Source organism: Mixophyes fleayi, chromosome 5, assembly GCF_038048845.1.
Source record: "Mixophyes fleayi isolate aMixFle1 chromosome 5, aMixFle1.hap1, whole genome shotgun sequence".
In the NCBI taxonomy this organism is placed as follows: Eukaryota; Metazoa; Chordata; class Amphibia; order Anura; family Limnodynastidae; genus Mixophyes; species Mixophyes fleayi.
Window position 1 is genome coordinate 68379664 of NC_134406.1, and position 21127 is coordinate 68400790.

The 21127-nt window shown below is 39.5% G+C and overlaps 1 protein-coding gene across 2 annotated transcripts in view; it reads right to left on the minus strand.

The window, feature by feature from the left end:
* THRB (thyroid hormone receptor beta) overlaps window positions 1–20688 on the minus strand; it is a 295226-nt gene extending 274538 nt beyond the window's left edge. For both annotated transcript variants that reach the window (XM_075212342.1, XM_075212343.1), the window contains exon 1: window positions 20610–20688. The gene's annotated coding sequence lies outside the window, so the exon portion shown is untranslated. The remainder of the gene's footprint in view (window positions 1–20609) is intronic.
* Between the last annotated feature and the right edge of the window lie 439 nt (window positions 20689–21127).

The following is a 21127-nucleotide window of genomic DNA, read 5'->3' on the forward strand; positions in this document are numbered from 1 at the left end:
GAGTATCTTGTGAAAAAATATGTCTTATTGGTCATGGTTAATGTTGCAAAATTCATTGAAAATGCCCAGAAGACTCAAGAAATGGACATACTAGTAAGTGGGATAGTATATTGCATATGGTTTTTTTAACTCATTTAAGTTACTTTGTTGTCGTTTAGGAGCAGCAAGATGTTTTGGCTTCAATATTTACAGCATAATGAAATTAAGCAAAGCTTCTTGCCAGTAAGTCTACAGAAAGAGTAAACTTAGCATTTGACCTACACAACAGTACCCTCTGTTCTGCTTCTCTCCCTAGGAAAATGTAAACTAATTTACTTCTCTTGAATCTATGGCATATGTTCATGGGCAGAAGTTGTTTGCTGTAAAGGTGTTAATTATGATATATGTGCTGATACTTCTAGAATGTCCACCCAGCCATTCCCAGCGCTCATAAACGTACTGATATGCATTAGCCTTTGCATGCTATGGAACTTTAGTATATTTGATCTCCAAGCATAGCATTAGCAGTACATATAATATTAGGTCGAGGCTTTGTAAATCTTCTTCAGGCGATGGTACAAGCAAAATAAATGGATGTAGCTGGAGTAGAAAGCATTCAGATGGAAGATAGTTTTGTTTGGAATTGGATGTTAATAAATATTAATATAAAAATTAATGTTTTATTCTCTGACTTAAGCGGTGGGCAGGGGAGGGCTGGCAAATTGTTAGCCTGGGGGGCAAGACTCGACTCAGCAGCCTATTAGGAACATTTAAAAAAAATGCAGGTGGCCCAGATTTGCATTGCCTAGCTTGCACTAAATCAAGCAAAGCAAATTACTAAATGTTTGCTGTGTGTTGTACTGTGTTAGTATATTACTTCTGATTTAGAGTGTAAATTCCACTTTGTTTTACTGCATAAATAAATGCTCGTGGCCTTGGCAGGTTACCACTTCCTAGGGAAAACCAGCTCTGTGCTGAACAGCACTTGGGGCTCATCCCGCTCCTCTTGGCTGGTGGGGGCTGGAATAATAAGTTAAAGTTAGAATAACATTAGTGTACTCTGCCAGCAAGCCCTGGCTGTCATTAACTGCTCCAAACCTATCTTACTGAAGCCGCACTCTAAAGATACCTGCAACTCAACATTTTAACTCATTTAAGTTACTTTGTTGTCATTTATGAACCACAAGAAGTTTTGGCTTCAATATTTACAATATAATGAAATTAGCAAATGTTCTTGCCAGTAAGTCTACAGAAAGAGTAAACTTAGCATTTGACCTACACAACAGTAGCCTCCGTTCTGTCATTAGATGCTCATAGCCTATCGTACTGCAGCAATACGCTAAAGATAAATGCAATTAAAAATACACATATAGGTACGTATTTTGCAGACAATTTTTTATGTTTAGGTTCTACTCTAATTGAGGACCTACAGTGTATTGCAATTTTTTTTCACATTCTTACGGTTGCATTGGATGTGTACAGCTAGGGTATTAAAGGCAGTCCTTAATAAACATGCCATTTCTTATCAATTTCTGAAACAAATGTCAAGTTGCATATCAGATGCCAGTCCTTATGCCAAGTCATGTCCCATCAGATGTCAGCCACCTGGTCAATGCCAATTTAAATCTCAACTGCTAGGCTACATGAACACAAACAAGTTATTACATCAATATTACATTCAATTATCAAACTACTTTATTTTTAAAGTGTATTTGACTATTGGCATATTTCTGTTATCATTCTTCATCTCTGCTTTATAGTGTGGACCCTGTTTTGAAATCAACAGGTATACCAAAAGCTATAGTCAATCAGACCATCAAATTGTCCATTTCCAGGAGAGAATAGTGTGCTGGTCAGTGACCTAGTGTGATTTATTATGCATATAACAGGGACACTGTCATGATGTGGGATATAGGTAAAACAGAAGTTCATAAACTGAGATGGTAGAAGCAGCAGGGTGCTCTAACAGCACAGAGAAGAGATGTGACACTCCTGTCAGACTGATACAGGAAGATTGTTGAGTCACTCGTAGCTCCGTGTGAAATAAAGTCCATGAAAAATTATAGCAGAGTGAACTATACACAAATTCAATTAAAGGTGGTGCAGTGCTAGACTTCCTCTACTCGCCTGTCAAAAGAGCGCTGCAGCCTGTGCTTGGTGTGCAGATAGATAAAGGGAGGAATGAGGGCTGAATGGATCAGAAAGAGACAGGAAGGTGAGATTCTAGGCCTCATATTTTAATCACACTAAACCAGGTTAGATGTACCTGTATATGTCAAGTACTACGCTCACCTGGTTCCCGAGTCTCCTACTGGACCTGGATCATTCCTATCATTCCCAGGGTCCAGTGACAATGATTGCCGTGACCCTTTTAAAAAGCCAAGTAGAAACGAGTTTTGAAAAACATAGGAACATAAACATTGGTGATGGGGCTGGGTGAAATAAGCCAGCTTTAAAATTAAGGATGAGTTTGTTTTTACCTACCACGTATTAGTCTGGCGTGGAAGGCTAGGGGGCGCTATGAGCAGATTAGCCTAGGGTGCCCTGAACCCTTTATCGGGCCCTGATAATTTGCTTATTAATGGGATGAGCATGGGTTACATAGGCAACATTATATCATATCTTCTACTATTTATGATTAATACGCTCAGGCAAAGCCTTATAGTCTTAAAATTTCAGCAATTTGGAGCAAACATTTAACTTTATGAAGATTGCATCAAAAAAATTGCAATCTGGAACTTTTATAGTGTATTTGTTAGCAAGAGCCTCCTTTAAAATATATTTGAACGAAAAACAAATCTATAAAATTAATAAGAACATGAAACTGCCCTCAATCAGATCACGGCAATGGCACAATTTCATTAAATGTGAAAGTATGTAGGAATGCTTTAACAAGAACCCTAACATGTACACAAGGAAACTCACCATATATAACTTGAATGTAACATAAATTGGTGTTCATAATGTATACCATGCTTGTTTTTCCCAGTGATAAAATAGTAATGTTATAATTAGGATAATTAAATATATGACTTTTACTGAACTGTAAAGGTTCAGTATAATGTACAATACCCTTTAATTTGCACATTTTGCAACACCCGTTTGTGTGTTAAAACAATATTTTGAATTGTTAAATTATTACTCACTGTTTAGTTTTCACTTACATTATGTTATTATTTACTTGACAGACACTCAATATGTTAATTACATTGAAAGACTTTGAAAGCCCCTTCTTCTGAATGACATTAAACAACGCAAACTATTACATAGTGCAATAAATCTTTAAAATGGAAAAACATTGTCATAAATATTTTTGTCAAATAGGTTGAAAGGACATTGCCGAGACATAAATCATATGTTTGACTCGCTGCCAATAGGGAGGGACCTGACTATGGAACATGCAGTAACAGAATGTATCACATAATTTCCTTAATAAGACACAATCGTGTAACAAAGTGTTTTATTATACATGTGGCAGTCCAAGAAACTGATATTATCCTGACAATAGAGATGAGCAAAACTGCTGCGATATGTCACGTAAATTGCTTCACAATGAAATAGGCCATTGGAAATAGGCCATTGGTTCCCAACATTGTGTTACACTGGGAACCCCCTACAGATTTTTTCCCCTGGGAACCCCCATATGTTTTGCACCACTTTACCATGAAGAACACACTCTGGTTCCGGCTGCTCTGGATGCCCAATATACAATACTGTGCAAAAGTTATAGGCCTTCAAAACAGCATCAATTCTTCTAGGTACACTTGCACACAGTTTTTGAAGGAGCTTGGCAGGGAGGTTCCTCCAAACATATAGGAGAACTAACAACAGATCTTCTATGGATGTAGGCTTGTTCAAATCCTTCTGTCTCTTCATGCAATCCCAGACAGACTCGATGATGTTGAGACCAGGTCTCTGTGGGGGGCAGTATTGTATGTAAAACAAATTTTGATGTAATCATCCTCATATTTTCTTGAGTATCTTTTCTCTGGTCATAAAGATGTTTTGGAGGGGCAGGTGGTAGTTTAGCACATGGCTGATCAGATTCAGAAGTTGATGCTGGTACATTTTGTGTGTGTATTTCAAGGCCAACATTTTTACTTTCCTAGCTACCGAAAATCTGTGGCAACCCCCAAATGTTGACAGGCCATTCTGATAATTCTATCTCTTCCACTCCTGGTTCCCTGGTCGGACCTGACAGGAGACACATCACAAGTAGATCCAACTACTTGACAATAAGGGCAAAAGTGCAGTCATTACTTATTTATTTCTGATAACCCCCAGGGTACATTTCAAGTACTCCTAAGAGTTCCCGAACCCCTGGCTAGGAATCACTGGAATAGGCCATTTTGCAGAGGTGTGACGTTCCGGCAATAAAATGTATGAGATCCACTTTTTGCTTTGCGTTTGGCAGGATATATTCTGCACTGTATTTTGCTGAATGTTATTTAACTCTTTATCTGATGGTCAATTAAAGTGGTCATCCAAAGTGTGTAACAATACAGTGCTGCACTGCTTTATACGACAACTGCAGACTGATCATATAGACAAGTTTTCCGGGTACCCTGTGAATTTCACAGTACATGCCAATAAGAAGCGCACAAGGGACAGGGATGTAGAACATCACTACCTGTCACTCAGCACAAGTGTTGATCTTGTCTCGAACAATCACATTTATGAAAGATCTTTTTGATTAGTTTATGTTGGTTCCGATCTATCAGGTGCCACATATGTAGGGCATTGGAAAATCTGGTTGATTTATTCTCTGTACATTCATTCCTATGAAATCAGTGCATACAACTTTGTTTTTTAGTTCACAAGTTTCTGGACTTACCATATTTCACACATTTGTGTGCCATACGGTTTGACACAAGAATAGGATTCACTTATACATACATAGGATGTAATCACAATGATCAGGAGTAGCACTTGAGTTCCCTACATACCACTGAAATATCTTATACAATATTATGCATTGTAAATACAAATTGTTGCAAGATTGGGCACCTGAACTGCTATCTCCACTACCAGACCAGATAACTAGTAAATCTGTGTTTTTCCCAAGCTCTAACGTCTCTACAGCCATTTGAGCATCCATGATAATGTGACCTAGTTTCTGAATTTCTTGTTTTCCACTGACTATATATTTTCTGTAGTTTATTGGTAGCACCCTTTTAAGTGAATTTATGTGATGTGCAGCAACAGTTTGTATATCATTAGTTATATTATTACATAATAAAAGGTATAAAAAAGCAGTTTTTTTTAACTGGCCTAATAACTGTTATTGACAGACTATATATAGATATGATTTCTTCTTAATTTATTGTTATTGAACTATTACAGAATTGTTGAAATTTTTTAGATATGTCGATATAAACTATAGACAGATATAACCACTTAATTGCAGGTGGACGCTAATTAGTAATCATTTCTGATTGGCTAACCTACCTTTAAATACTGGATATAAACATAAAAAGGACACCTTCTGATGTAAGTGCTTGTCAGCACAGAAATTCGTCAAGGTATTATTGTCAGAATAAATCAGCCGGGACTATCTACAACACGAGACCCCTTTAGATTGAATTTACTACGGGAAACCAAAAAAGTAAAGTTCATTGGATCCATCTACAGATAAGAGAGATAGTGGATCTGTTCTGCTAAGCGCTGATGAATCATCAGGGAGCCTTTCTTTGTGAGACTGATGAAAATACTGGGTGAGACTCTATTGCAACGTTCTTCAGTAACAGGAATTACACCCTGTGATAATACAGTACAACCACTGAGAGCCTTCCTATATTAGACTCTCCTAGTAGCATTATTTACTGCTAAATAACATTGGGTCACATCGCTCTTGATATATATTCCATTTGCATATGTGTTATACAATGTATAACATTATGCATTTAATCCATACTTGCCAACTTTTCCTTGTTGGCTTCAGGGAGATCCCAGGGGAAGTGGGCGTGTGGCTTGACGAATCGCATAATTTTGGCCCCGCCCCCTAAATGTTTGGGCTAAGATGATGCAATATTTGCCTCATTATGTCCCCCCCTCGCCACTTATCTATTATGGGGGCGAGAACTGGGAGGTTGCCCTGTTCTCCCAGAAACACGGGAGTCTCACGGACATTCCGGGAGAGTAGGCAACTATGCGTTAAAGAAAAGCAGGTAATAAATCTCTAGAGACTGAAGTGTCTTTTACATTTCTGTCTCCATTACTGAAGTCATGTTGTCTTACCTGTCAGTCTTTGATTAAATCTTGGTCTCCATGAAAATGGCCATCTCCATAGGCATCAATACATGGACATAGGACACAATTTCTGAACTGTGTCATCATTCTACAGATGGTGAAGCCAACCACGTCTTGTACTGGCTCAGCATCAGGGAGAATGCCAGACTCTTCAGGGAGTGAGGGAGAACACTCCTATTTCAGGGAGTCTCCCTGTCATTCAGGGACAGTTGGCAAGTATCATTTAATCAGATAGTTATTTATGTTATCAATTACCAGTTGGATATTGTAGTTGCGTTCATGTTGATTTTTATTTATGTTTTATACTAAATTGTTTTTAATTTTCCGATTTTGTGATAGGACTTGTTTGTCTTTAAGTATAAAGCGCAGCCAAGTATGTTTTTTCTACTTTCTGAATTGCCTGCATTCCAAGGCACATGTACTACTATTGCCAGAATATTGGTAAGGATCCCAAAATGAAACACTGGGACACTTATGTGACTTGAATTTTCCTTCTGGATACCAAATAAGATAAGCCAGTTATGTTATTGTAGCTGAAACCCTTGAAAAACTGAAAATCATTGAAGCCCTAAGATCTATACCCAACAGCCCTAAGCCCTGGGTACAACATACTCTCCAACAGTTCCACTTGTTGCACGACAGTCCTGTTTACTGGAGGTGAGAAGAGGCCATAAGCATGTGGACACTCCTAATTAGCTAACTGTTTTGACATTTCATTGCTAACAGGTACATAAAATTAAGAAATCACCATAGTCAAACATTTGCAGTAGAATTGGTTGTACTGAAGAGCTCAGTGACTTTCCACATGGCATTGTCATAGGATGCCACCTTTGCAACAAGTTCATTTGTCAAATTCTGCCTTGCTAGAGCTGCCCCGGTCAGACATAAGTGCTGTTATAGTTAAGTAGAAACAACAGCTCGAAACTGTAGGCCACACAAGCTCACAGCGCGTAGCTTATAAAAATCACCTGTCCTCCCTGTCATCTCCTCCTTCTGGGATAGGGTTGCGAGACTTCTCTCCTCCCTTCTCCAATGCCCTATTAGGAAGGACCCGTGGTCATACTTACTTTGTTATCCTATACAAGACCTTGATACCCACTCAGCGAAGCTAGCTTCACACGTGTTGGCGGCCGCCAAATGCCTGATAGCTAAATCTTGGAAGCAGGTGGAGCCTCCTCGCATCTCTTCTTTAAGATCATATATATGGTTTATAGCCAACATGGAAAGGATCACCTCCTTACTACGGGACAAAGAGGACAAATTCCACCAGGTTTGGGCCCCATGGCTCTATGCTTAGAGTCTTGCAGTCTGTATCCCTCTGATTAATCTCCTTCTTGCACAACCCCACATTAATTTTAGCCTATCACTTTTCTAAAAAGGCCACCTCACAGTCCAGGTAGCGCTCTCTCTTGAGAGAAAGTACGCTTCTCTTAGTTTACTTCATCTGACGACCTTGTACTTTTCCCCCTTCCCTACCCCATACCCCTCTAAAGCTCACTGCCTTACCTTCCCCTTCCTTACCCATTACTAACTTGTTATATTGCAATACATATCTCTGTTATGAAGGTGACATTGCTGGATACATGTATCTCGAATGTTTTGCTCAAAGCTTCTTGTTTTCTGTTTATGTCACGTATGTTCTTGTTTTGTTTTTTTTCTTGATTTGCAATAAAATTTTGAGTTAAAAAAAAAAAAAATCTCCTGTCCTCAGTTGTAACTCTCACTACTGAGTTCCATTCTGCCTCTGGAAACAACCTGAGCACAAGAACTGTTGGTCAGGAAATTCATGGATTGGGTTTCCATGGCCGAGCAGCCGTAAACAAACTTCAGATTACCCTGCGCAATTCCAAATGTTGACCGGAAAGTTGTAAAGCACTACTGGACTCTAGAGCAGTATAAATGTATTTTCTGGAGTGACAAATCACACTCACCATCTGGCAGTCTGATGGACAAGGCTGGGTTTTATGAATGCCAGGAGAACGCTTCCTACCCTAATGAGTACTGCCACATGTGAAGTTTGTTGGAGGAGTAATATTGCTCTGGGGCTGTTTTTCATGGTTTAGCCCCTTAGTTACAGTGAAGTGAAATCTTACTGCTACCACATACTATGACATAGTAGATAAATGCGTGTTTACAACTGTAGCAACAGTTTGGATAGGGCCCTTTTTTATTTCAGCGTGACAGTGTCCCTGTGCACAAGGTTCATCAAAAATGGTTTCCCAAATTTGGTGACGAAGAGCTTGATTGGCCTGCACAAAGCCCTGACCTCAACCTCATTGAACACCTTTACGTTGAATTTAAACCACGACTGCAAGCCAGACCTTATCTCCCAAATTCATGCCTGACCTCACTAAAGTTCTTGGGCCTGATTCATTAAGGATCTTAAATGAAGAGGATTCTTATTTCAGTCTCCTGGACAAAACCATGTTACAATGCAAGGGGTGCAAATCAGTATCCTCTTCATTTAAGATCATTAATGAATCAGGCCCCTTGTAGCTGAATGGATGCGAATCCCCATAGCCACATTGCAAATTCCGGTGGAAAGCCTTACCTGAAGAGTGGAGGCTGTTATAGCAGCAAAGAGGGGACCAACTCCATATTAATGCCCACGGTTTTGGAATGAGATGTTCAGCCAGCACTTATATATGTGATGTTCTGTCATACACTTAATAGCCACATTCATTTGGCCATTAGGTGTATGTGTGTATGCGTGACTTCTGTGACAGCCTTAGAGTTCTTGTAGACAGGTTTTATAGAAATACAATGCACACAAAGTTGCCCTCACTTGACCCATTGCAGCTTTGTTTTTGTTTTTTGTGCTTAAAGTTATTTTATAATTTTACAGTGGCAATTTCCTGGATTGAAATGTACAGAACTCTAAAGTTAACTATTGCCTATGTTCTCATATACAGGGAGTGTAATGTTTTCTCATGAAATACAATGATTACCAGATGAATAAGGAACACACTGCTTGTTTAGTATGATAAAGTAGACTAATAAACCTATTGTAACTTATGGACATACATATTACTCAGAATCAGCAGCCCCGTGTAACCCTTTGTAATCTTTCACTTGCTCTTTTAATCAAAAGGGGTGCTGGCTGACATACTATTTTTTTGTTGCAATAGATTTGCAATTAAAAAATGATAACATCATAATGTAGAATTTTGCAATTTGTGCTCTAAACTATTTGATAAAAAAAATATCACAAGCTACAATTAAAATACAGCTTTAGGGGCAGATTAATTGGCACTTTTTTACTGTTCATACGGTAAGAAGTAACGACGAGCTTTGCTCGCACCTCTATGGGGTGCGAGTAAAAATTAGAGTTACTTCTGTCAAAAAATATCCGTGCGAGGTGTCTTGCACCCGTTCTGGAGGCACCTCAAGTGGATATTTAGGGAATTGAATCTGCCCCTTATTATTCAGTAGTTTATAATTGTCATTTATGAATCTGAAACAATTGTTTGCAGTGTAAATATCATTTTGTGATGTTATACATTTTTGTGCTATTTAGTAATATGGTAAATTGCCTGACCATGTCAAGATAGTATGACTACTGGGGTGTAAAATAATAGGAAAACACCTCACTCTGCACCTAAATGCAAAAACTAAATATTTTAAATACATAAAGTGCATTCAAGGGGTTGAGGTTATCCATTTAAAGTGGAGTTTCTACTTCGGCATGTGCCTGAAACACTCCAGTACAAAAAATATTGTACAATTCTATACATCCTTGAAGTAGGCAGAGATCTAGGGGTAAATGTATCACTCAGCGGTTATCTAAAATCACAGATTTTGGCGGTTTTCAGGATTTATTTAAAAAGGCAATTGTATTAGAGGCAAAGCCCGGCGGGTTTATCCTTTAATATAATTGCCGTTTTAAATATTGATGGTAAATTTCATAATACAGCGGTTTTTAGATAACATTTACCCCCTGGTGTTTTCCAGTACTGTCAATGAGATAACCTTTGCATCAACCATTATGTGGGAAAGTGCATCCTTATACACACAAATATCAGTGTAATAAAACATAATATAATACAAATGTGACAGAGTTAATAAAGGCAATCCCAATTTTGCTCTGCTCTAAAGAGACATAAAATGAGGCTATAATATATAGTATTTTACAACAAAAAATGAAAGTTGTAAATAATTTACGCGTGATGCAAAATATTGGTAGCCAGGATTTTTTTGTTACTTTTTCCGATGTGTGTATTTCCATGTCGGACCGCAATCCAGCAAATGGTGGAATGGCTCACTGGGGCACTTCCCAGAGCAGCAAGTGGGCATGCACTTATTAGGCTAATTACAGGGTTTCCCAAACCCAGTCCTCAGGGCTCCCCAACATTGCAGGTTTTCCATATCTCCTTGCTGGAGCACAGGTGTATTCATTACTGACTGACACATTGTAACAGATCCACAGGTGGTCCTAATTATGTCACATGTGATCCGGAACACCTGCACTGTTAGGGAGCCCTGAGGACTGGGTTTGGGAAACCCTGGGCTAATAAGCAAAATATAATACACAATGCATGTTGGCATTGCTGCATTATTGTGACCCTTTATACCTAGTTATACCCAACAGTATTATCAAAGTACATATTCCAGGAAGTAATCGCCGATAGACCCGTCATTATCAAATAGTATTACTGTTGGCTGAGTACCACGACCTTGCCCTTTCCTATTAGTTGTGATGGTGTCGAATTACTAAGGAGTTTGTTTATTTTGCATAGATTGCAGATTACTGATATATAATGCTCAAATGGAGTTGAAAAATGGAGAATGTGGCATTTCACATACAAAAACCAACACAAAAACAAGGCAAACTATCTGCCTATACATACTAACTAAAAATGTTTATTTTCAGTACATCTTTACTAAACATTACAGAACTAATGCTGTGAAACAATAATTGCTAACAGCCTTACTGTGGTTAATGTTGATCCCTATATTTGGCAAAAGTATTATTTAATTTAACACGAACATTTACTGTTTATTACATAGGATAAGAGTAGCAGTTTATAAAAATTGCCTTAGGTTATAATCAAAGAATGGCGTTCTTCAGCCAAGATTTGTATGTGGGTCATGTAATGGCTCATACATCTTCAGAGAAGCAGCCTTAGTTTCTACTGTCAATGTGAGTCTATTATCACTGTATGTTTTACCCTTAAAGGCTTAGTTAGATTTTACTCTGCTGCAAACTACAGATGTAGTAGCTGTATTATCCAGGATCCATGCAGACCTGTCCTGTCACCCCATTTCATGGTGAGCAGATTTCATAACATGATGAACTACAAATCACATCTGTTTATTTGTCTTATCCTATTGGGGGGTAAATGTATGAAAATGCGTTTTTTTTCAACTCGCTGGAAATCGGCGACTTTGCAGCTAAAATTTAAACCTTTACATCCCAGCTGCCCCTATATCTCCACGCTTCATGTCCACTCTGCATTAAAACAAGCAGATTTGGAAACGGGTGAATAGGGGAACACAGAGGAGACATAAGAGGTTATATGGAGACATACTGGCCTTATGTTGGCATAATGGCTATATGAGATTATGTGAAGTTATATGAAGGGAGTCATTAATTAGTGTTTAATGTACAAGACAGTTCTTTCACCAAACTGTCTGCACTGACTATTCCAAATGTTGCTGTGTTGAAAAAAATATATACTTTTATTATTTTTGACTATAGCCTGCATGCATTTATTCAGCATTCAATACTCTTTTTTTACCATACCATGCAAGTCAAGGAAATATTTTGCCATTTGGTGTTTGTTGTACAAAGCTGATAATTTTGGTATGCAACATATATCATTGTTTGCTCTAACATCATGTTCATTTATCTGAGCGCCACTAATTGAATACATTTATTTTGCAATATGCAGTGTTAAAGTCATTGTGCTTGTGAGACGCTCTAATTAGCCCCATTATTTGGTGCTATTCTCAACAGTTTTACAAAGTTCTCAGATTGACAGGCCTGCCATACCTTCCTATGCCATATATGCCCAGTTTTTCTGTGGCACCTCCAGAAGATCTCGGAGGAGAGGTGAAGGGTGACCGAGGAGGGGGGCGGGGGGCCCTGACTTGCGTCATTTTGGTACTGCGATGCTATGATGCAATCACATCATTTTGCAGTAGGAGAGCAGGACAATTTCACTGGAATCGCATCATAGATGTTCACATGCTGCCCACTTCACTAGGAAGTGGGCAGGATGCAAGAGAATGGCCTCCAGGAGTCCGGTATACTTACCCGAAATTCTGGAGTCTCCCAGAAATTCTGAAAGAATTGGCAAGTATGTCCTATGCAGGGTATATTAAGAACATGGATAGCTATGGCTTTGGAGGATGGGGCGGCATGGGGGGTTAAAGGAAGAACACAAAATGTATATTTTAATTCTCAGCTACAATAACCTGAAATTTGTGCTTCAATCGATATTATAAAACCATCCTTATTTTGGCCAACAAGCATGGGATTCATTTTATGCAACTTTTATTTCATTATTTATCTCGTTTACATCTGAGGTGTGTTGGTGATTTTTTTAAGCATTTGGAATATTATTTTTTTATGTGCAAAGATGTGAACATATCCTTAATTTGAAAAAACAGCAACACAAGTATGGTATTCTTAGAAGAATGAACTATAATGACATGTATTACAATCAAATTACAAACTAACCATGACACAGAATGCTTTCAGTTTGTGTATATAATAATTACCAGGCTTTTATTAATCAAACACAACTCATATGTTTAACTTTAATAAAAGAAGGCGAACCATTCATCCTCATCAGCTACAAAACAGGAAAAAAAATATTTAGTATAAACCAGCTGTTCCGCCTTTAGGAGTTTGATGTACGGTTTTATTTTGTCTAGTTTATAGAACAGATCCGCAAATTTAGTATAGTGTTTCCAATATCATCCTTTGTTTATATTTGCATATTCATGAGCCTTTCAGTGACAGACCTCCCTCACTTTTGTTATTATAAAATTAGATGGAGGAGGGAAAATGCTTACCGGCTCCTTTATATCAGTGTTTAAGAAAAAAATCTGATTTCAATTTATCATACAGTACATGAAAAATCGAAAAAAAAATATATACTTCATAATAACACTATCATCTGTCTTCTCAAAGCTACAGCAGCAGGGGAGGGCTGGCAAATTTCAACCCGGGGAGGGGGGGGGGGGGCAAGACAGCCTAATTTAAAGGGAAAAAAAATGCAGATGCCCCCCTGCCCCCAGCCCAGCCTGCCCCTGTACAGCAGTAACAGTTTCCTTACAGCCCTCTACACTGAATGCCATTAGCACAAGAGCTGCCAAAAAATCAGAGCAAGGAAAGAGAAAGGAAATACAAATAATTAAAAGTTATGCATTTCAGCACCAAATGGCTAGAACTTTTTTAGGCACACATCCCAACATCTCAAATGGCTAAAGAGAGACAAACAAGACATAAAAAGGTGCACTTTTTTTTACGTTTGCGTAACCATACATTTCAGCAGACCTTCTGATTAATATTACTATATTACTCATTTTATTGTGCAAAACTACAAACATCAAGGGCTATATTTACTAAACTGCGGGTTTGAAAAAGTGGAGATGTTGCCTATAGCAACTAATCAGATTCTAGTTATCATTTATTTAGTACATTCTACAAAATGACAGCTAGAATCTGATTAGTTGCTATAGGCAACATCTCCGCTTTTTCAAACTCGCAGTTTAGTAAATATACGTCTAAATGCCCTAAATACCTAGAAGGCTGTGAAGATATGTAAATACACTCATACATCCAAATCAAGTTTTGGTGTATCTTTGACTATCAGCAAAGATGTCTGTGTAGAGGTGGGCGTGACGGGGGTGGGGGGGCAAAATGATGTGATTCCCGGAGAAGCGCATCATAGAGGCTTCAAATCTGCCCACTTCACTAGGAAGCCGGGAGTAGGAAATTATGTTGGATCAAAACATGTTCCTTTATGGAGGTAGACAGAAAACACTGCAGTCCTTTCTCACAGAACCTACAATGATTTGTTTACAATAGAAAGGTGCTTTTTAATTGCTTGAATATTTACTTGAAAACTACCGTACATGTCACTTTTATATAATGCTTAAAATACAGTACTTTATTGTTTCAAACAGTGGCCACCTTACTTGAGTTACTGACATAAATTTAACTTCCAGTAAGAGAATAGTGCCACCTAGTGGCTGAATGATCATGTAAAATGTCAGAATCATTGAATAACAAAGAAGACATTTAACAAACTTGTACCCAGATTTATATCATGTGATCACAACAAAATTCTGGGGGAGGGCTCTGTAGAGTAGAGCAGGAGCCTCTGGAGCTGATGGACTAGTATCAGTGTTTGCCAAAATAAGCATTTTTTTTTTAGCTTTTAAGCACATTAGATGAGTCTGCAGAAGTTGTGTGCTACTCTAAATGTATACTTCAGTAATCTATCAACTGTCACTAATTTCCAGGGAAACGTGTTAATGATTTGTCCATGAATTCTTTTTTTCTGTGGAAATATCTCTATTTTTCAAGATTGACCAAATTCTACATTACAGTTCATCATCAATATTTATTTATAAAGTGCCTCCAAACTCTGTACCACCTGACAATTGGTATGGAAATCATCCAAAAAAAAATATATAGAAAAAGAACAACGACATGCGAGGTTGACAGAGGAGGTACAGACAATAAACAGCTCATAGAGTGGGACCTGCTTGTGAGATCTTACAATATAAAGTCAATTTTATTCTACATCATACTTGCCTATTTTCCCAGAATGTCTGGGATGCTCCTAAAATTCAGAGAGTTCTCCTGAGGGGAGGGCTGGCAAATTTTCACCCGGGGGGCAAGACTTGACTCAGCAGCCTATTAGGCACATTTTAAAGGGTAAAAAAAATGCAGGTGGCCCTGTGACCCAGACCACGGTAGCCCATTATGGGACAGGCCCAGGGGGCAGATGCCTCCCTGGCCCCCAGCCCAGCTTGACCCTGGTCCTCCTGGAGGAGCAGACACCCACCCGTATGATTTGTGTCATTAATCCCTCCCCCTGATGTATGATGTCCCACTAAACCATGCCCCCTCCCACACTTGCCACCTGACATCCCCTCTGCATGGGAGAAAGTGATCTTTGTTGTACACATTGCAGGATCAGTGAAGGACAGTATATTTTACATTAAGCAGCATTATGTAATAGTAAAGTTAACCCATAGATATACTGTATGTTGTTAAAGTCAACAGAGGTAGCGCATGGTTTATGTTATGCTAAACTCTCCAGACGCTGCACACCACACATCATATTTATAGTCCATATTGACTTACGCTTACTTGGTTTCCATTAGTATCCATTCCCATGCTATATTGTGCAGATTAAATATAGTATTTGAACAGTAGTAATCTCTGTAAATGGCTATTCCATTCTATTGTTGGTAATGACATCATAGTCATTTGTGATAACTGCTTCTCATAAAGCTCTATAGCAACTTTATATATGTATGATACAAGGTTATGGGTATTTCCTTAAATATTAGGAACAGAAAACATTAGGGTATGCTGCGGCTTTATAGTATCCACAAATGTGCAGTTGTTGATGACAATCTATGCCACCAGGGGGGGTAATAGGGACAGCTGCCTTGGGCCCTGAGCAGGGCCAGATTAGAGCAATGTAGGCCCCTAAGTGTACTGTGAGGCCCCCGCCCCTCTGCAGCCAATTCCCCCCATTCCCCAGTACAAGGGGGGCGCCAGGCCTGTGTTATGAAAAAAAAAATCAACAATTATAAAACACTGCCCACTAAAAATTTGTGTTATGGCCCCGAGTTGCCCGAGGCCCCTGGGCTACAGAAAGTCCATTACGTTAATCCGGCCCTGGTCACAGCCACAAGAAGTGGCCTGTCCAGGCCCTGTGAGCAGGGCCGGATTAACCATAGGGCTAACTGGGCTAGAGCCCAGGGGCCTATGGCATCCAGGGGGCCCTTGAAAGTGCTCAGCAGCAGTATTGATCGGTCGGGGGCGGGGGCGCCACCAGACCGATCAGTGCTGTTGAGCACTTTCCCTGCAGTACTTCCCCGGCGCGCTGTATTCTCCTTACTGAGGAGATCTCGTGAGTCTCACTCTTACGAGATCTCCTCAGTAAAGAGTGTACAGCGCGCCGGGGAAGGAGGAGAAGGAGGTAAGTGCCGGGGGGAGGGGCGGCTCAGATCACGGGGGGGGGCCCTCACAGGGGGAATGGAGGCCCCCTTAGTCCAGGGGCCTCCATTCCCTTGATCCGGCCCTGCCTGTGAGAGCAGTATTTTTGTTGTCTTTGCCAGTGCTGCAGGGTATGTGCGTTCCCCCATCGAACGCTCCTGCTTCACCTCAGTCTTTGACTGGCCACGCCACTGGTATGAATTACGCCCGGCAGTCCCAGAAAAGTAGAATGTAGCATGGAGTATAGGCCGGATAGACGGTACTTATTTGGGCCCTGAGAATATAGTCTGATGTGGAGGGAGACAGCAAGAAGTCCCAACGTCTGGCAGGGAGACGGGGAAAACCCAGTGGCTGCTTTAACAAATCATCATATAGGATCATTCCCAGCGGTAGTATAGTATCGATTTGACACAACTCCTTAATTTACATATCTTTAGCATTTAAGATTTAGATTTATACATTTTAAGTCATGGTTGATATAATGGGATTTATTTACATTGGCCAAGCGTATGTGAAATAATGGTATGATTATACCAATGTATTAGTTGAGCATAGGTATGACTTGTAAAGTATTAGCAGTGCAAACTCAGAGAGCGCCATGCAAATGAATACACAAATCAGAGTCAGAGCCTGTATTGGGTTGAACACCCCAAGTGAAGGCAATTTATGTGGGAGACTATTCTAAGTTGACTCTAATTATATGAGTTATACATTGTATACTTTCATTATTTTTTCCATGTGTACGCGTACAGTGTGAAAGTGCTCACAGAAAACTTAAACAAGCCCTATTTTGAAATGGAATGAAACATTCAACATTACAACCATTTTTAACTAGAAATGTAAACAAACACAAACCTAACAGAACATCTCCCAAGCATGAGAAAAAAATGATTTTACTAAATATGGACAGTGACACAAAGTGCATTTGTTTGCAAATAGTTTATAGTGTCATATTATTGCCAAGATACAGTATTTATTTTATTTATGCTAATTTTAAAATGACATGGATCAGGAGGCAGGTTTCTTATATGTCAAGCTGCCAACTGCTGCTTCTTCATGTCAGTGTCACAATGGGAGTGTGGCGTGAAGCAGAAGATGCTGTCCCCAACTCCTGGCTGCCCAGGAAAGAAGCTCCACTTAGGGTACCCCAGGACCAGGGCCGGATTTCCCTTTACAATGCAGCGCCGCTTGAAATTTAATCGCCGAACACGCGGGTGTTGAAGAACCCGCATGTTCATACATTTACCCCCAAGAATCTGATTGGTTGCTATAGGCAACATCTCCATTTTTTTTCACACCCACAGTATAGTAAATATACCCCTTAGATTGTAAGCAGAGACTGATGTGAATGGTCATTGGCACTATATAAATAAAGTCATAAAGAGATCTAAATGCACTGAGATCATGAGTTCTTTCCGCAACCATGGTCTTATCTGTGTGGAGTTTGTATGTTCTCCCCGTGTTTGCGTGGGTTTCCTCCGGGTGCTCCGGTTTCCTCCCACACTAAAAAAACATCTTAGTAGGTTAATTAGCTGCTATCAAATTGACCCTAGCCTGTCTGGCTCCTATTTATTAATGACCTCATTATTAACACGAATCCTTATTGCAAAAATTGTGTGCATTCATTAAAAAACAACAACAGGAACAGCAGTCACGAAAAACTGCTGTTCCTGCGAAGACCCCTCTCCTATGGTCACTGTCACAAGGTGACCACCTTTGCGATAGTGACCGATGGGGAGAACAGTAAGAAGCAGTGAGGGATCTGAAGATCTCTCTACCACAATGCTCTCCCCATAGAGCAGACCTAAAAAATGACACATACGGTAATTTACTCCAGTCTGAGCTGGGGTACATTACCGTATGTGTAAATGCCTTTTCATTATTTGTTACATTGCGGTAAATAGCAGTCCCCATAGACATCTATATCTGCTATATCTGCTGCGATGCTCTGTTGATACATTTGGACCATACTTATATTTGCGTCTATTGCCGTTTTTGGGGAAATGTAATGAAAATACTGAATAATAAATATGCCCTTCTGTCTGAGTGTGCATGTTAGGAAATTTATAGACTGTAAGCTCCAATGGGGCAGGGACTGATGTGAATGAGTTCTCTGTACAGCGCTGCGGAATTAGTGGCGCTATATAAATAGCTGCTGCTGCTGATGATAAATGGGCTAACTAGCATTATTACCAACTGTCAGTAACTTTACTGAGCATCAGTTCAAAAATTGTATTAATAAGAGAAAGTAAAGATCAGTAAACAAGTGAAAGTACTATATTTTACACAATCTTATGAGGTCCCTATTTTCAGTCCAATCATCTTTACATTTTTCTATAAACACTACTTTTTCCACTTTTTCACTTTTTAATGTTAAAGGTAAACAGATCCACCATTTGTTTTATTCCAGACCTGGGAATTCATGCAAACATATTTTTTTATTCTTATTAAAAAGAATTGTTACCTTTAGGTAATTGTTACCTTTCACTTGTAAACGTCCTAGATGGCATCTCTTACTTCGTCATTAAATCTAAATTACCAATCATTTGTAGGCAATTAGCTAGCAATGAAATGAGCTACAGAACTAATCACATGAGTGAGGAAATTCTCCAGCCTGCTGTTCAGGAACATAGCGACAGTGCTGGATAATCCTAATGAGATTGATGACCTGAACAACTGGGTATAAAGAGCCCAGCTTTTGTCTGACCAATGTTATAAAAGAACTATTATCATAGCAACGTGAATGGCGTGTAACCAGTTAAGTGTAAATCAAACAGAGCAGTAAAGGGAGCCCAAACTGAGAGCACGCAGGCCTGACATTTCAAACAAGGACAAGGTAGCAGCACTTGCAGTCTGTGAACTTCGCAGTTGGCAATCACCCAAGTGTCTGTAAATGCCCATGGAGGGAGGGAGAGGGAGGGTGGACCCGGGAAGAACTAGGTTAGTTTACACGAAAATGTCTGCAATAAAAAAGACTGGCTGGCACACTCGTCTGATTGACCTGTCTCCCTGAAATATTTTCTCAAGAATGCAGGAATCTCCTCAGCTGAGAGGACACGCTGTATTCTTCAGAAAAGCTAAAGGGGGAAAAACTCTCTCTTTCAGATAATCCAAACTTAATCCTCTTTGGCATCACTGAACTGTTCACCCCTTCAGGACCAGCAGGGGACCGTGATCAGGGTGCCTAGAAAGCAAGAACTATGACATCGGAAAGTAGCATTTGACAGTAGATAAGAACCAGTTGCCCATTATCTGACCACTGTACCTATTAAATCACTAATATATGCCATTGTGTCTAATTACAGGACTCTTACCACGTCTGGTAAGAGATTACTTAAAGCAACTACTATAATTTCTGTAGTTTAGTATAACCTATGAATCTTCCAGTTTCTTTGCTTAGTTTAGATCATTCCTAAATCAATTTGATAGACACCATCGTATTATTGCTCAAAGTACATTGAAATACAGATTTTCAAAGTTCTCATTACAGAATCAAACTTCGTTTAACGTGTCCGACACATAAAGAAGCTAATATGTATAATAAATTAGCTTTACATTGCATAAGTGTATTGATTCATTTATAGAATATTCAGTATCTCCCTGCATGCCCAGAATGGCCATTGTAATATCATTTTCCAAATGAGACAAAACGTAGATGAAGCCAATAGAGAAGCAAATGACAGCCTTCCATATCAGACACGTATACTGTACGTCTATAGTCAGCTGTCAGCTTGCTCAGTCAGTAGCAATTGCATGACAGTAACACTGCATGTGGATTCTTCTAGCTATTAAGTCCTTCCCACACAATATTAACACAGGTCATATGACTATCAGCATTTTTTTATCTGCATACAGTATAAAATGAATTACATATTAGCATACATACATTTAAAAATCTAAAAGCACAAATGAAGAAATCGCCAGTGGATCAGCCCACAGATATGTTTACAAAAGCAAGTCAGCCGTCAAACAAAAACGAAACTATTACATGATCTCCAGTTCTTCCACTGCTAAAGAGATGTGTGATATTATTGCACAACTCGGTACAAAGGGGGGAGAAGATTTTGCTTTTTTACAAGCTGGTAAAATCATAGCATTGAACAGTGCATGTATAAATGGAGTCCAGGCAGAAGCCTGCCTAGTCCCTATGTGGGGATCAACACAAACTAATAGAGAAGGGGAGAGCTCTCACCTGACAGTCAGATGCACTGTAACAGCAGCGGCAGCACAGGCAAGAGGAGAAAAGCTCTACAGCTGATCCTGCAGCGGGGCGCTGGGCTTGTCCTGAAATGACCCTGACTGGGGAGGACGAACAAGGATAGGGAGGGCGGGGGAGAGACAAGAGGAGGAGAAAAAGCAGCCTCTGCTTCACATCAATATAGACACAGACTCACTGTACGTACACAGTGAGGCAGCATGCGCCTCCTCATCATCCACACTGGGAATTAAAAAAAATTGCCTGTAAACTACTCCCTTAACAACAATCAACAATGGCTTTTTGCGAATCATGTTTAGAGGGAGAGAGAGAGAGACGTTTGCACAACAAAACAGAACATAAAAGCTGAAATGTTCTGGTTATCGGTTAATCAGCTGATCAGGCTTATATCAGTTTAGTATGATGCACCGGGCAAATGATAGTGCAAACACATCATTTATCCGTCAATGGAGCAATTAGACCAATGAAACAACTGCCTTGGAACACGTCTAGAG